Raw genomic sequence first — 18,117 nt, 5'->3', positions numbered from 1 at the left:
GCTGCCTACAGAAGGACCTAGGGTGCAGAATGCATACGCAGCTGCCACGGGGGTACAGATACCTAATCTGAGAAAATACTGATTCCTTTCTGAATAGTTCTGGTGTCTGCACACTTTAATAAACCCACATCCTTCCTCATCCTCTGAGTTAGGGTTAGGTCTTACAGCATAGCACAACTTGCCCTTTAACCACAGAACTCATCCTTCCACATCCACAGTTGCCACTTCACAGCAGTCTTTCATCCGGAGGGTTAGAGCATTCTGCCGCTTTCAAAGGAAATATCACAGCTGTTCCTTGGCTAAAAAGACAGGTGGGGTTAGAAGAACAATGCTGCTCGGTCCCCAATTCACCACTAGATCAGGCCTCAAGTTCCCCTTCAATTTCTCTCTCCCATGGACTTCAGACACCCCATGCTGTGAGGCTGGTTTTAGAACAGCAGGGAAAACCACGGACTCAAGAACTTGGGGGAATCATGTCAATGAACCATACTCTCTCAGCAGACGCCAAGGCTCTTAGGTTTTCCAGCAGATGGTTTTCTTTGTGAATATAGAACTCCTCTGGCTCCGGTAGAACAGAAGTCACCATATTGCTCAGTCTTGTTCCACATGCACTGATCAACCCTGAACACACCCTGCCGGCCAATGTGAGCAGAAATACAATGTGGGACACTTACAGGAAAATATACCGCTCCATACAGAGCTGCTTCTAGCTTGGCTGACCAGTTACCCGCAGGGCGAAAACTGCACACGGGGTGGGCAGCCATCTCTAAATGGGTCCCTTCCCGCTGTGCCTTCCATGTTAAGTCTAGAAGCCATCTCTACCACGGCTGTGTAAGGTCTCTCTGAACACTGGGCGGTTTGGTCATACGCCACACACTTACCCCAGAGACACTGAAAGTGCTGCAAAAAGTTAGTAAGAAAAGCCTACATATGTTTCCAAAGTACGGTGTCAGTACTGTCAGTGTCCTCGCGGTAACAGCCTTTCCGCCCTGCAAAGCATGCGGCTCAGTACGTGGCAGAGGTGCTGGCGGCGGCCATGACGATGCTGTGTGTTCAGGCCAGCCTCACAGGCTCACGGGGCCCCCGCACCTACTTCCGCGCTCTGCTATTGCCGTCTTGACATTCTTCTTAATAATTTTTGAAGAAGGGTGTCTGATTTTTCACTTTTGCACTGAGCCTGCAAATTACGGACCCAGTCCTGGGTGCATTCGTGTGAGAGGAGTCCGTAGGGGATCTAACACCTTTGGGTGTGCACAGTAGCCTTAGTTCTACTTCACAATGTTGGGTAGAAATACAGCCTAGAAAAGCAGACATTGCCCTGCCTAGCACATCATCCTGACTACAGCGATCATCACGCTGCATCAGGGGACTACCATGTGCTAGAGGGAAAGGCCTGCCCTGCACTCGGGGACGGGGTAGCCGTCAGCCACTGCAGGCCCCATCGCACAGTCAACGCTCCAAAAGTTATCCTAGCCCGGGGGATAGTTTTCTTGCAGCACGGTTTACCCCACTCATTTACAAATCGTCTCTGCCTATTTCTGTCCCACAGTGGCAGAGTTGAGTCGCTGTCACAGACAGCATGTGGCTTACAAAGCCTGAAATGGTTACCCTTGTACAGAGAAAGTGTGCAGACCCAGATCTGGAAACCCTGCTATTCAGAGTGCGGTCCGAGGACCAGCTGCATCAGCGTCACCTATGAATGTATTAAACGTGCAAATTCTTGGGTCCCACCCCGGAAGGACTGAATCAGAAAGTCGGGGTCGGGGGGTAGACCAGTCATCTGTTTTCACAAGCCTTCTGAATGATTCTCATGTAGGTGCAAATCTGAGAACCACTGTCCTAAAGAATCACGCCGGCTCCTCACTGCGGCCGTTCCATCTTCTTTCTTTGATCACCAGGCAAATTCCGCGACAATGAAAACCTATCTCCACGAAACAATTCCTGGCTTCTGGCCAAGATGGAGTATCAGGGACCTAATTTATCCTCCTGCCTGAAACAAGAAGAAGCTGAACAATACCTACGAAACGATGGCCTTCCAGATACCAGGCATCGGGCTGTGAAGACCCACCCATGGCTAGTGAGGCAGTTGTTACAGTAATTCTCAACAGAACCAAAGAATCCACACCCAGTGACCCATAACTCATTCTGAAGACGCGGCTGGCACAGGGTCCTCTGAAGGCGCAGCTCAGCTCCCCTGGCCAAGAGCAGCTCTTCCCCACAACCTTGCTGGGACCATCCGCTCGGGTCCTGAGGTCTCCTAAAGGCTGTGTTTCATTGCGGCTGTCCATTCAGCAGGGTAACGGATACGGGTGAGGACAGCAGGCGGAGGGAGGGAGTAGCTGTCCGTCCATTCGGTTATTCCATTTCATTCAATCAATCAGTGAACATTCCATGCTCATCGAAGTGTCTTTGATGCCCCCAGCACCGGGCTGGACGCCGGGGACTCAACGGCACGCTAGCATAGGCGTGGTCTACACTCTGATGGCGTTTCCCGTCTCTGGGGAGACAGACATTAGCCAGGTGGTCCTGAGCTCAGAAGAGCTAGAGGAGCAAAGCACGGGAACTGACTGAGGCTTCCGGAGGGGAACCGGGGACGGGTTCCACCCCTTAGATACGAAGGCTGAGTCTGAGGTCATCAGACACGGTTAGAGAGGGTGGTCCAGGACGCAGGAACAGGAACAGACGCTCCGTGGTGGAAAGAGGAGGGCGCTCTCCCGGGCTCGGAAGCAGCCCGAACAGAGAGCGGGCTCAGTGCGGGCGGGGCCAGGAAGGGTCTAGCGGAGCCAGACCCACCCAGGGCTTTCCAGGCCGCCCGAAGGAGTCTGGACTTCATCCTCTGGATCCTGTGAGGCCACGGAGCGCCGTTAACCACGAGGAAGAGACTGGGGTTGTCCGAGATCCCCCTGGCCGGCGTGACGGGCACAAAGTGCATGTGCAGGCGAGGAGGCGCTCGCCGCGATAGCTCAGGAAAAGCGGGCAGGTGCTTGGACCGGGGCCGAGGCAGCGGAAGAAGACGACAGTGACGGGTCAGAGAGCGCGTTCCTGAGTACCACGGACGACTCCTCACTTTCTGCACCTAGACCCCGCGGGTGCTGTGGTGTTCCCTGAGCTGCGGTTGACCCCAGAGGGCGAGGCTGTGAGGACAAAGACGCTGAGCTGACTTTCAGGTGACCGGAGGCCGGCTGAAGGGAGGGTTTCTGGTAGGCGAGTGGCTATACGGCTCCGCAGGTCGGGAGTGCCGGTGTTGGGTGCCGTCAGCCCCTCCTGGACAGCCATGAAAACTTCCTGCGGTCAAGCATGCATGAGTGCATCACTGATCAGGTCAAAGTGCTTCAGACCCTCTGCTTTGCAAAGTACGGTCCTTGGACAAGCAGCACGAGCTTGGGAGACACGCAGCACTTTGGGCCGCGTCCCAGACTAGCGGACTCCGCATCTGCACCTTAACAAGCCCCCCAGGGGCGCACAGACGAGTCTGAGAGGCCTATCTCTAGCCCCGAGCCCCAGCTTCCCACGCTCAGGTGTGGCGTCCTGAGTCCATAGGAAGGGCCTGTTTTTGCGTTCACCCCTGTTTGGTGTTTTCCCCTTAAGAAGCAGCCCGCTGGGCTTGGCCGTTAGTCTCGCCACTTGCAAATCACAAGGCAAGTTCCAGGGGCGGCAACAAAGAAAAACAAAATGTTCCAAAGCTGTTCAGCTGTCTTGAAAAGACAGCAAGTAGAGTGTGTTGTGTTTTTTGTTTTTTTTTTTCTCTAAGACAAGCAAGCACTGTGAACCTCAGAATGTTTCACATCAAAGATGCTTTAGTGCAATACCATAGATAGGGTCTGAGGAAACAGACCTGTAACCCCCTCCTCATACAGACAGACGGCCTGGATCTGCGCTTCAGACTGTCCCCAGCATGAGAAGTCACAGGCCAGGCTGATGCTTCTGCACAGGGATGTGGTACTAAGCATCAACACGGCACCAGACGTTAAAAGTTGATGCCGCTTAAGGAAGGTGAACGCTTCCCTTGGGCGCTCCCGTAAATCCACAGACTGACTTTTCCCAAGCTTCAAACCAGTTATGACGACACTGGGTAACGGGAACCAGACAGAAAAGGCAAGGAAAGTATTTTTTGGATGACTGAACTAACCAAAAAGAACCACCAAACCTCAGTGCTCAGCTTTCTAGTGTATTTTACTCCTGATTCTCAATACCTCTCACCACCACGCCCCCTCCACACGCTGTCAAGTCAGTGTCTTCAGCCCTCCTGAAGCCAGGCTCTGTGGCTACAGAGAATTTTCACTTTTGATTCACACAAAAACTCCAGTGTGCCTTTGCCGAAGACAGTTTAAAAATACACCACACAGTAGGGAGAGAAAAATGCGCATCAGTGCCTCTCGCTCTCAATGGCCATTTTGTCTCCAGCATCTCTAGAACCTTTTGTGCAGAACGACAGAATAAAACATGTTTTGTCCTCAGGCTTGCGGATGGCCGTTGCCATGGCTCTGAGTTCATAACGGCCCAGTGATTTGCCCCAAGTTGTCTGTGATCCTGGCTGCAGATTTAAAGCTGTCTCAGAAGAAGGGCCCAGCCAGCAGCCACAAGGGCTCGAATTCTTCCCCAGGGAATGAATGTCTCTCCCTCTCGCTCGCTCGCTCGCTCGCGCTCACACACACACACACACACACACACACACCGACCCACACACCCCTGTACGCAAGGCCCTCCTTGTTACTTTGCTGATTCCTAATGATCCACAAAATGAAACAGAAAAGGAGAAATAACCAAGGTCGGCAACTTTCAAACAATCAGCAACAGGCAAATGGAGGTGGAGCGCATCCTCCTTAAAAGAAATAGAACTGGATGTCAGCCGAGACGCCTCTGCTTCGGAGACGGCTTCCGCAGCACTTCTCAACAGGGGGTGACTGTGCCCCCCTAGGGGACACTGGGCAATGTCTGGAGACACTTTTAGTTGTGGGGGGTGCTCCCGGCTCTAGTGCGTGGAGGCCAGGGATACTGTTCAACATCCTACACTGTGCAGGACAGTCACTCACAACCCAGCTGTCAAGAGCACACGCGCTCGCACACACGCTCAATAATGCTCAGATCAGCGGTTTTCAACTGGGGACGATCTTGCCCTGCAGGGAACATGTGGAGACATTATCAGTCATCGCAACTGGGCGGGCGTTACTGGCATGTAGCGCACAGAAGCGAAAGATGCTGCTAAACAACCCCCCAGTGGACAGGACAGCCCCCACCCCACAAAGATGGCGGGGAACGCATGCTGTCAAGGGTGAGGGGCCCCCTTCCAAGGCTACCATGTGCCATCCTGTTCTGAGACACCACTGTTACAGCCAAATCCCACAATTAAAAAAAAAAAGCTTTAAAAAAAATCTGACTTTGTTTACAAAATATTACAGAGCAAAAGTTCTCCAACTTTGCTGCAGAAGAGAATTGCCTGGAGCACATTTGAAAACCCTGATGCCCAGACTTCACCACAGACCCATTAAATCAGCATTTCTTGGGGGTGGGACTCGGGCATTAGAGGTTTGGCTGAAAAACAGAAGCCCCCTAGGTGACTGACTGTAATGAGCACCCACGTTGGCGAACAGTGCAGGCGTCAGCAAACTGGTCCATGAGCCAAACAGCCCTCCACCTGGCCTGCGACCCAAGAATGCTTCTGTACGTTTCTAAATGATCTACAAAAACAGACCTCAAAGAAGACTTCCTTTGTGATATACGTATATGGAATTCAAATCTCTGTGTCCATAAATAAGGTTTTCTTTGCTGCTGTCATGGTTTCCTTTGCTATACAAACAGAAATAAAGTTTTTTTGGAACATAGCCGACCTCACTCCTTCATGTACTGAGTGTGGCTATTTTCAAGTTGCAAAGGCAGCGGTGCGTAGTTGCCAAATATTTACCATCTGGTCTTTTACAGGAAAAGTCTGCGGCCTCCATTAAAGAGAAACTGGTTCCCCAACTTTAAGGTGCATGTATGTTCCCTGGGGATCCCATCAAAAGGCAGATTCCATTTAGGCAGAGAACAGAGGCTCTCCAAGGGGGGAATCTGTGCAGCCCTGAGAGACCCTGCGGCTCTATCAGGAGTTCTGCGAGGCCCAAACTGCCTTGGTCACAGCGCCAGATGTTACTGACTTTCATTCGGTGTTGACGTTTGCAGCGTAAACCTGCCGATGGCTCAGCGCGAATCAGGCAGCGGCACCACGCACTCCCGGCCAAAAGTACATAAATAACAGACAGCTTCACTTAAAACTCTCCTCGACGCAGTACAAAATTACCTTGAATGAAGCGGAAGCCCTGAGTACACACCTTTTGGAAACTCTGTGTGATGAAACGGGAAGGATGCCTACAGCATTTCGGGTGCCTACCACAGCACGCCGAAGGGTTCTTGTGTCATTGAGTTACAAGCTGAACTAGCACCAGTTTTTCTTTTTTGGTGGAACAACCTTTTTTTTTTTTTTTTTTTTTTAAAGAATGACTAACAAGCTATAGTTGTTATTAAGACTTGGGAAGAAGACATAAAGGCCAACAGGCACATGAAAAGATGTTCAGCATCACCAATCATCACAGAAATGCAAATCAACACCACAAGGAGAGGCCACCTCACGCCTGTTAGAATGGCTATTATCCAAAAGGCAACAAATAATGAGCGTAGGCAAGGATGTGGAGCAAAGGGAACCCTTGTGCACTTTCTTAACTGATACAGCCACTGCGGAAAACGGTGTTTGTATGTTCTTTCTTTGGATAAACACCCAGAAGTAAAATAGCTTTGGTCTTATTGGTAATTCTATTCTTAATTTTTTGAGGAATCACCATACTAATTTGTAAAGATACCCACACCTCTATGTCCACTGCACCATTATTTATAATTGCCAAGACACAGCAACAACCTCAGTGCCTACTGATGGATGAACAGATAAAGAAGACATGATGTACATACATATACATACACACACACAATGAAATACTACTCAGCTATAAAAAAGAATGAATTCCTGCCATTTGCAACAAGACAGATGGACCTTGAGAGCATTATGCCAAGTGAGATAAGTCAGAGAAAGACAAATGCCATATGATTTCACTCACATGTGCAATATGAAAACAACACCTCATAGATACAGAGAACAGAGTAGTTACCAGAAGGGAAGGGGACTGGGGGTTGTGTGAAATGGGTCAGAGGGGTCAACTGTCTGGTGATGGATGACAACTAGACACGTGGTAGTGATCACCCTAACGGATATGCAGATGCTGAACTACGATGCTGTACTTGACGTGTTCTATATACACCCACACACACATACATACACACATACACACACACCAGGTAGGCTTGGGCACATGGCAAAATGGTTTTCAAAAATGATCTAAATGAGCTTGTCCCTTCAAAGAAAACAACTCACTCATAGTATCTGTTGCCAATCAATTTTCGAAAACTTTCACCTGTGATTCATAGTGAAAGTTCCAGCTTCCCAGGACTGACAAGACTTCTTGATGAAACTGGTGGTGACATTAATGCCTGCGTCTTTCTGAATATGGTATAATGAAATGTGTCAATGCCTGGAAGATGTGCACAACTCAGAGAACCTCTATTTTCCAAATGACCGACATGTGATGTTACAGAATCATTCTGGAATACACTGCCAATCAGAGTGCAAAAGAGAGCAACAGATTTTACTGGAACAGAATACAAAAAGTTCGTAGATATGATTTCAGATTCCACATTATAAATGATCTTTAAAACACTACCACTTGCTGGATTTCGGGGTATTATCAAGGAAGAGTTCCACAAACACATGAAACGGCCATTAAAACTCTTCTCTCTTCAGCCGCATATCTGTGAAAGATGCAGTTTGTTTCATACACTTTACCTAAAACTAGATACCCCAAGATGCCTTTGAATGCACGAATCCAGCTGTCATAAATGGATAAAGAACACGTGGTATACAACATATGCTATACAATGGAATACTACTCAGCCATAAAAAGAATAAAATAATGCCATTTGCAGCAACATGGATGGACCTAGAGATGATCAAACTAAGTGAAGTAAGTCAGACAGAGAAAGACAAATACATGGTATCACTTATATGTGGAATCTTTAAAAAATGATACAAATGAACTTTTATTGATAAACCAGACATAGAACACAAACTATGGTTACCAAAGGGGAAAAGGGAGGGAGAGAGGGATAAATTAGGAGTCTGGGATTAACAGATACACACTACTGTATGCAAAATAGATAAACGACAAGGACCTACTGTAGAGCACAGGGAACTATATTCAAGAGCTTCTAATAACCTATAATGGAAAAAGACTCTGAAAAACAATAGATGTATATCTATGTATAACTAACTGACTAACTTTGCTGCACACCTGCAACTAAGCCAACACCGTAAGTTAACTATACTTCAATTTTTTAAAAAAAATCTAGCTGTCACATATGAAGCCAGATACTAAGGAGAGTGGCAGAAATGTAAAGCAGAAGTATTCTTCTCACTTGTTTTATTTTCTTTGGGAAATTAGTTATCTTTTCCTAAACATTAATTATGTTAACATGTAATGGGTTTATTATTAGTTTAATTAAATAAATTTAGTACTTACAATAAATTTCTCAATTATAATTTCTAATACAAAAATACACATGTAAACCACATGAGCAAAAGCTTTCTGGGGTCTTCAATTATTTGTAAGAGAGTAAAGGGACCTGCCACCCCCAAGTCTGTAAACCACTGGCGCAACACACTAAGGCGGGATCATGGAATCAGAGGGGGGAGCGGCTCTGTGTAAAAGAGCTGAGTGAGAAATCACTGAAACGTAGATAAGTTGCTTCTCAGTTCTCTCTTGACCTTCTTACAGTTCTGGACGTAAAAGTCCAACTATATAATGCTAAGAATGCAGAAACTATTCTTCAAACTATTTTTAATAATATAAAGGGAATCGATCACTTTCCAGCAGATCCTTTTAAAAATTTGTCCTAAAATCTTAAGTGAAAAATTCTCATTCCTGGGGCACACGGTGAACACTTTAAAATAGATTAGCCTCTCACATGTGCAGTACGGCCTGGGCAGGAGAAGAGAAGCAACTACGTCAAAGTAAAGGTACGCGCACATGGTGAAATACACAAAGCGAAGAACCGGCCGCTTTGTTTGTTAGTCTCTTCCTTCAGCTTTCGTGGGAACTGGCTTTGCTCTTCCTAAGGACCACCTGCATGCTCTTAGCCTGCTGAAGTGGAGTGCAAGGAACCAGGGACACCGAGGGTGAGTAGGGGAACTTGGCTCTAAATCCCAACGACAGAGGTTTTAAGAGCCCGTGGATCGGTAGGGCGTTCGGGGAATTTGAGACCTCCCTGCAATGTTACGCTTCAGCAGCACTCAACCTCCTTGGGCATCTGGGTGACAGTGTCTGTGCGTTCCTGGGTCCCACTGAACTCAGTGAGTGTCCAGTACATTGCTGCTATGTGCCAGGCGCTGTGCTGGGGGCCGCAGGGGTTTGCTTCCCCCTCCCAGTATTTATTGATACTGGGGCATGGGGCGAGGGACACAAACCAACCAGAAATCGTTAAAGCAGAATAGAGAGGTGACTCAGGGACATGGAGACTGAGGGAGGGACCGATGTCCTTGGTTTAGCATGGGGAGATAAGGAAAGGGTGTGTGTGGGTGACAGCAGTGGAGACAACCTAGAACAGACGGGTCCCATGGTTAGGACAGACAAACATGAGGGCGGGACCAATGTGGTGACGGGCACGTGGGGAGAGTTCGGGGTGTGGCTGCGTTTATCATGGGCACATGGAAAGCGTCAGGACAGAGGCTGGAGAGGCAGGTGGGGCCCTCCTGTAGGGAGGCCTCCAAGCCAGCCTGAAGCCCCATGCACTTCACTTTTCAGATACCGGGGAGGGAGGGGGAGAGAGGCGAGGTTTGTGAGCAGGTGAGTGACACGATCTGAGGCATGCTTTTAAAAGCCTAATCCGGTGCTAGCGTGTAGGCTGGGTTGGAGTGGGTGCAAACTCAACTCTGCCACTGTAGGTGGTAGCTGAATGGGTCTTTTTGAGTTTTATTTGAAGGGTGCAGGGCGTAGTCAATGGAGGCAGGAAGGGTAAAAATCAGCCCAAGCTTGGAGCCATGAGGCAGTCAGCATCACACAACATTTCATAGCAATGGCTTGGCCAGAAAAGACGAGAGAATAAATGTGAACAAATCTTCGTAAGGGTCGTTCCAGAAAATGTCAACTAACCAAGAGAGACAGAAAGCTAATCAGTGGTTGCTTGGACAGGGAGGGCTTACAAAGGGCTCCCGGGAAACTCTGAGATGGATGCACATGCCGTCTTGCTGGCGGTGCTGGGTTCACGGGCACATGCTACGTCAAAACTTCTCAAACAGGCCACGTAAAACATGTGCAGTTTATGCATGTCAATTACACCTCAAAAAAGTAAAAAAAAACAAACCCAAAAACCCGCTTCTTAAGTTTGATTTCTATAAAAGATGCTAGGAATATTAAAAGGTTGCAAATCCGCTCTGGGAACTAAGGACTGATGGCAAAAGGCAGGAGCCACATCAGCCTGGGTGGGCTGAGGGGAATGTACGCTGTGGCTACGGAACCTGTGGGCGCCCCTCTACTTGGTGACAGGAAAGTGAATGGGCTGCTGTCATTAAGGAGAGAAGACCGTGCTCTAAGGGAGCAAACGCTGCATTTGTGCCGACCCCCAGCTCGCGACATCCCTACCCTTGTGTGACTCCCTCCCTGAGTGTGGGCTGAACCCAGTGACTAGCTGCCCTGGTTCGGCTTCGCAGGGCCGTCTTCTGTCTTCCCAGCGCCCTCTCTTCTGCTGACACACTCTCTGACCCATCACTTGCCTTCTCTGATGAAGCCAGCTGCCATGTCATGAGGGAGATACGGGAAAGCCCATACGGCGAAGAATCAAGGGAGGGTGTGGGACGACAGCTAGTGAGGAACTGAGGTACCACAGTCTTCGACGACACGCGTCCTGCCAACAACTGCAGCCTTGCTGGAGGCCCACAGACAGACAGCTCTGCAGAGCCCACACGCTCGACCTATGGGAACTGAGATAATGCATGTTCTTGTTCCTGGCCACTAAGTTTCAGATTAATTTGTTATGTAAAAATAGGTAACTAACATACAGCTACAGCTCTGGTGTTTGCCTGCAGCTCTATAATAGAATATTTTTGCCTTTTAAAAAAATATATACAAAGATGCAATGACAATATTAAAACATTGAGGGGAGTTTGCTTCAAATTCACTGTCTGCCAAGGATGCTGCAGTTTGGCTTTTGGCATCTTGATAGTAAATATGTATGCAAATTGCCTTTGAATCGCAACTTTATGCTGCTCTTCAGAAAGGTATTTTGCACTGAAATGATACTTTACCAAAGACGTTATAATGAGAAGCTTTTTTGTCAGGCATTGTTATGACCTGCCATGTATAGAGCGGCGGGGGGGGGGGGTGTCACACTTTGGTGTGGCTCTGAATTGTCTGGGAAGATTATTAACACACACAAAATTCCTGGGACCCATCCCAAAGGGGGGCCTGGGAATCTGAATGTTTAACCAGCACCCTCGGTGATTCTGGTTCCAGACATCAGAGGCTCATACTTTGAAAAATCACTTAAAGAAAGGGACCCGCAATGTTACACTTACGAAAACATAAATGATCTACGTATCACAGAAAATACAACTTCAGCTCAAGTACACTGAGTGGAATAACAGATGAAGACAGCGCTGTGGCATCCATTGCACAGGACGCAGCTTATTACGGCAACACTCCCAGAAGAATCTGAAAGAGGCCAAGGGACCCTCTGAAGAAGGGCCGAGCTTAGTGGTCCAAAGCCTCTGAACAACAGGTCCTCCAGGGAGCAAGGCTTCTGGAGCCTGGAGAGACGGTGAGCGATCTTGGATGGAAAAGATCTCAGGAAAATGAGTGACTAGCAAAATGGTTGGGTCTTGCCTACCATAAGTAGTTGGAACTTGCAACGTGTGCGAAGAACACAATTACTCTAAGCTGGGGGTTGGCAATTTGTTTCTGGAAAGGGCCAGATAGCAACTATTTTTGACTTTGTGAGGCATCTGGTTGCAACCACTCAATTCTACTCCTGTGGCAGGAAAGCTGTCACAATCTGCAAATGAATGGGCATGGTTGGTTCTAATAAAACTTTATTCACAAAAAACGCAGTGGCTGGCATCAGCAGTCCGGTCTCGTCTAAGCCAAGGTCCCACAGGAATGTCTGTCATCTCCATGTATTACCACTGGGAGTGAGCACATGAATGTCAACAGGGTTGTCGTAAGACCATGGAAAGGCTCATTTTCATCCCACTGCCTCTCCTACCGGCCTGATACTTCACACTAGAGTTATTCCTTGGGGTAAAAGCACGGTGCACGGAAGTGCCCAGATAAAATGCCAGCATGACGATCCTAGAGAAAGCTTTGTCCCACCCAAGTGACTCTGACACCCAGAGCTTTCTGTTTCATAGGACAAAAGCTGTTTTATATAAGCTTTGGACAGAGATGGAAACATGTGGGGGGGGGGGGGGGCGGGGGTGTGTACATGACCTATTTGTAAGTGAACAGGGACCCCTGAAAGGACACAGCCCGGGGAGGCAGGAAGACTCTGGCCTTCAGCAGCTGAAGTCACAGCTTCAACCGCTTCACTGTCTCCAGTTAGCTCTAAGGGTGGCAAAAGAGTTCAAGATAAAATTACTTTTAATTAACTCTAATCAAAAACATAGCACCATGGGTATCATAAAGGAAGCAAAGACCAGATGTCACTATTTGTAAAAGACTGTGAATCACTTCTTCGAATCATCCAAGTTGGTGTCCCTAAAACCTGACACTACTGATAGAAAGCTCCAGATCGACACTTGCTGCTGATTGATTTGCTTTCCATCTGCTTTCTTTGCCTACTCTGAGCTGAGGAATAGACAGAAGACCAAAAGGCAAGTGGAGTTCTGTGTACCAGACAGTCGCAGCCACTGCCACATAATTGAGTGCTAATCACATACCAGCAGTATCGCTGATACAAAGCTGAACATTCATAAATAGGAAATTACATACATGCATGTGTGTGTGTGTGTGTGTGTGTGTGTGTGTGTGGCTGACATAATAGTCTTGGGTAAATAAGCTATAAAATAGTCACCTGCCCTTTATGGTACATTTTTTTGTAAAAAACTGCAGGTGATCTGAAAATGAAAGAATTGACCCAGAGCAGAAAACAAGCTGTGAAGAACCCTAAAAGATACTCAGAAACGCTACAGCGTGGACCTGAGCTGGAATACACCTGCGCTGTGTCCACCATTCACCTCCATTTCACTTGAAACCCCTTGAATAACTGGAAGCCATCAGACTGGGCGCTTCTGGCCCAACCTGCGTAAACCTGGAAAGTTTCTCCAACCAGACTCCGGGGAAGAGGCGCTTCGCCCGAGAGCCCACATGGCACCATGAGACCACTGGCAACAAGCCACACCCGCCAGTGACGGAGCCCAGTGGCGCACACAGGAAGATTCAGGGTTCCCCCTTCGAAATACGTTTCAAGTGTTTTCAGGAAAAAACCTCAAACTTAGTGGCCTGACGATCTGAGGTTAGGACACAGTAACACAGGACAGTGACAAACCCAGGGCGCTTCCCGGGACTCTCATGCCCACGGGAGTCACTCTGTAAAGCGGACCCATGGGAGAGAAGCCCCAGGCTCAGCCGAGCAGGGCTCAGGAGGGAGGGAGGCGGGGGGCCTCAGGGGGCCGCTTCTCAGCTCACGCCTGGGCACGCTCGGGGGGCCCAGCAGCGTGTGCTGCGCCACGGCCAAATCCCAACACACGGCCTCCCTGCGACGCCCCCGGCCAAACGCCAGCGCTCCCCGTGCCCTCCGCGCACCCTCCGGTCTAGCCCGGCGTGGCACGGCACTGTCTCTGGGCCGCTGGAACGACCTTTGGCCATCTTAACCCACGCATCAGAGCAACTTGGATCTGGGAGGTGGCCAGAGGGGGACCTGCTGACTGCTGAAGGGGGGGTTCTCCGAGTCCTGAGCTGGCAGACCAACTGCCAAGCCGCATGGACATGTCCCCGGGTCTACACAGTCACTCTTGGTCCAGGAGCTCATAACCTCTGCTAACCGACAGCATCCTGCATGTCACTGGATTACACTAAGGTGACGAGGGACATCTGAGAATTTCTCTCAGCTCCCATCAACTACTTTCTCCTGCTTCTCTTTCCACAAGGAAACAAATGTGTCCCCTTTTCGCTGCCCCTCCCCCACTCTGCTTCACCAAGATTTGAAACAAAGGAGTAAGAGGAGGGACGCTTTCAGACAAGTAGCCAAGAGAATCAGAGGTCACTGTCCTTTCAAAGTAACCAGGACTCAGAGCATCACTGACTGGCCATTCTTACACATGCCTCTCCACGAACAGACAGGGAGAGGAGGACCCATCCCCTACGCCAGTCTCCATCTTTTCCCAACAGAGAGATTTCCAGATCTTTTGAGGGTAAATTCACTTCTTCACTTCTGTCCCATCTTCTCCCTTCTTGCTCTTGGATCTTCCTCTACGTGAGTACTTTTCAAACCGCAATGTGCATAGGAACCATGTGGAAATCTTGGGCAAATGCAGGTGCTGAGTGAGCAGGTCTGGGTGGGGCCTGAGACTCGGCATTTGTAATAAGCCTGCAGATGATGCCGATTCTGCTGGTCCACAGACCACACCTGGAAGAAGGGTTCTCAGTGCTCTCAGACGACACCCTGAGGCCTGAGAAACAGCCTACAGGAGCTCAAGTGTTCCCTACACATCACCCACAATATTCTGTCAAAGGCAGATGTGGCCCTAACCATTCCTTCTTGCACTAGTGCCATAATCTCAGGCCTCGGTCCCCAAGGCAGCGTCCCATGGCTTGCCCTTCTGGCCTCCCATCCCTGTAGGCCTGGAGGAAATATGGATGTTACCTGGTCAGGGAAGCCACAAAATGAAACGAGAAGAAAGAAGAAACACATGGTGAAGGATTAACTATCCAAGTCCTAAAAATGCAATTCTACTGAGAAGTGACACCAGTAAAGGAAAACAAGACCAGGAAACTGGAACCACCTTGCCTTGTCCAATGGAGAGTAATCAGGATGGAGGGGTGGGGCGAGGTGGTCTCCGCCGCAAAACCCGCACGGGTGGGACAAGCACTTTCCTGTGGGAAAGAACTCCCAGTCAGCCAGTATCAAAACCTCTTTACTTCAGCTCCTCCACTGGAAAGAAAGTGAGAATTCTGCAATTAAAAAAAAAAAAAAAAAGACACACAAGCCATATGGAGTTCTCTATCTTTTCCCCTCACATCATCTGGTTTGGAATCTAAGAACAGAATGGCGACTGCATTGATTTAAGAGCCGGCAGCATCTCCAAGCAGCCGGGACGGCGATACCACGGCGGGGTTCGGGCCCCTCACCCCGCGGCCCGCGCTGTACCCCTTAAAGCATCCTACGTGAGGTCTCCGCCCAGCCCCAGGCCAGACGGCCCCAGTGCGTGCGCCCCGGGCGCTCGTTTTCCCCAATGATTTCGGTCACTGCACACAAACAGCTACTACCATAGGTGGTGGAGACTGTTTCAGCACTTGGGAAGACGATGGTATAAATCAAGTCCAGGGATTTTGTTTCTCCCCCTCAGGCAAGAACTGGCTTGTTCGTGGAATGCTCACCTGAATTATCACCAGCAACGTGGTACTATTAAGGTCCTCCCGATTTCTTACCATACCACTCCAGAGTTCCCAAAGCTCTGAAAACTAAGGGGTGTGTGTGTGTTGTTTTGTGTTGGTCAAGCTCCTCTGGCAACAAAACCCATTCTGCTCTGAATCTCCCTGGTGCCCAAACCTGACCTAAACGGCCCAGAGCCTGTTTGCAGGCATCGCCGACCCGACTCCAGCTCTCCAGAAAGATCAACGTGTTGGATTTGGGGGGGAGCACCCGGACCTTGCTGGTGACATCGCGTAGCACGCGGTACGCGTGCCATGTCACTTTAAAAACTCAGACTCTTCTGGATTCTGAAACAAATGTGGTCCCAAAGGTTTGAGGGAGGAAACTGGAGCCTTGCATGTGTCTTAACAGCCCCTGCTGCTGACAATGCCCACCTTCCGGTGTGTTTGGTTGTCGGGGTCAACAGCACGAGAGAAGGCTCGTTCCATCGCCTTATTGGGGACTGCTCAACAAGTGGCTAGAGCAACTGAAAGATCTTGTAATAAACTCTAATGGCAAAGGATCTGAAAAAGAATATAGACGTGTGTGTGTACATATATATGTATAACTAACTGAATCACTTTGCTAAACACCTGAAACTAACAGAACATTGTACATCAATTGTACTTCAATTTTTTAAAAGGCCAACAAAAAAAAAATAAGAGCAATTGATAGAGGGCTTTCCTCCTAATAAGATACTAATGGTTGCTCTTTACCACCCAATCCAGGAAAGACGCTTAATTTTTCTCTCAATTTCCAACTGGCCAAGTGTCTTCCAACACATTCTTAAAATGAAGGCGTAACTTAAAACTCCAGCAGGAGTTTCCGATAACTTGGGGACCTTCTTATCATGTTACCAGCCACTGTTCGTTCCCTGCCCCCTCTTCTCTCTGCCATTGAATTCTGCACAATTATGCTGGGGTGGGCATTTTAAAAACCACTTCATTGAGATACATGTACATGTAAAATTCACCTGTTTTAAGTGTACAATTCAACGGCTTTGAGTACATTCAGAGTTGTGTAACCAGCACCACAATCTAATTTTAAAACATTTCCAGCACTCCACAAAAGATCCCTTGTAATCATCACCAGTCACTCCCCATTCCCCTCGTCCCCCAGCCTCTGGCAAACACGAATCCATTCTCTGTCTCTTTGGATTTGACAATTCTGGAAATTTAATATAAATGGAGTCATACAGTATTTGCTCTCGTATGTCTGCTTCTTCCACTCAGCATCCTGTCTCAGATTCATCCGCGTCGCGGCACGTACTGCTACGTAATTCACTCCCTTTTCTAGCTGCATAGTATTCCACTGTACGGATGTAGCACATCTAACAGCAATTTTTAAAAATCAGGATTCCAGAACCCTCCATTCTTTAAAGGATCCAAGAGAACAAATGTCTGATGTCATTTCCTTCTCACCTTTTCTGTCGAGCACTGCACAGGCACACACAGAGTTGGCTCCTACTAGCCCTACGTCACGTGGAGGAAGGCGTAACTAAATCCAAAGGCAGGTCTCACCTCAATTAACCCGAAGCCACAATTTCGGTTTAAAAAAAACATTGCATTAAATGAATCACAGGTGTTACAACTCTGTAATTCAGTGTGTGTCTTACATTATACCCCACGAAGCTCTTCCTAGACTTGTAGGTTCTATGCTGTCATTTCTATTTCTGATTTATTGCAACCAGAGTAAGCAAATATTTGGGAGGAACGATGCTCGGGTTCACACAGTATTATAGCAATACTTGAAGCCCTTTGTGTTTCTCTGAGCCAACACCATCCCTTTACATCCACATTTTACGTTACCTTGAAACCACTGAATTTTAGCTAATTCAGCTGAGAAGGAAGCTACTTTGCACGGACTTTGGGAACGTGGAGAGAGGGGGCCCAGCTTCCTCCGCTTCCGGGTCCCCAGATCAGCTGATGCTCAGTTCACCCAGACTCAGCACTTAGACGTTCTGAGAGACCCAGTGTTCCTCCTGAGCAAGGACACTGGAAACTGAACCCAGTGGACCTACCGGATAGGATCGAGTACACAGGTATCCGATCCTCATTTCATGGGCTCTGATTTTTCCTTCTCAGAGGCAATGACTGATGTTACATCAGAGTGGTGCAGAACCGTGTGGCCAGAAAGACATTTGGGGACATTCACAGTCCTCTCAGAGCCCAGGCTCCTCGAGTGTCCTGGCTCAGTTCTTGCTCCCATGAGGGACATGTGTGACCCCACCCCTCGGCCATGACTGGCTCAGACGTTGGAAATTTCATACTTGACCCAAAGGCGTATCTCATTGTATGCTGCTCCCTTTGAGAAGAAGAGGTGAGGGTGAGGAGACGGGGAGGAAGGAGAAGAAAGAGGTGGAAGATGGGGTGGAATGGAGAGGAAGAGAGAAAAAGAAAGATGAGGAAAAAAATT

At 48.6% G+C, this 18,117-nt stretch overlaps 1 protein-coding gene and 1 long non-coding RNA gene across 11 annotated transcripts in view; one reads left to right on the top strand and one right to left on the bottom strand.

The window, feature by feature from the left end:
• Nucleotides 1–13,658, top strand: part of LOC135318490 (uncharacterized) — a 31,792-nt gene extending 18,134 nt beyond the window's left edge. For 4 of the 6 annotated variants that reach the window (XR_010379246.1, XR_010379244.1, XR_010379245.1 and 1 more), the window contains one exon: nucleotides 1,817–5,822. This is a non-coding gene — a long non-coding RNA (uncharacterized LOC135318490). Of the gene's footprint in view, nucleotides 1–1,549; nucleotides 9,257–13,181 lie in introns of those variants that run through there. The other 2 variants (XR_010379242.1, XR_010379247.1) reach the window with 2 other exon arrangements.
• GPM6B (glycoprotein M6B) overlaps nucleotides 1–18,117 on the bottom strand; it is a 144,837-nt gene that overhangs the window by 21,704 nt on the left and 105,016 nt on the right. The gene's annotated exons all lie outside the window — the stretch shown is intronic.

This window comes from Camelus dromedarius, chromosome X (genome assembly GCF_036321535.1).
Source record: "Camelus dromedarius isolate mCamDro1 chromosome X, mCamDro1.pat, whole genome shotgun sequence".
Lineage (NCBI taxonomy): Eukaryota > Metazoa > Chordata > Mammalia > Artiodactyla > Camelidae > Camelus > Camelus dromedarius.
Note: the sequence above shows the minus strand (reverse complement) of the source record. Positions and strands in the feature narration are given on the sequence as shown.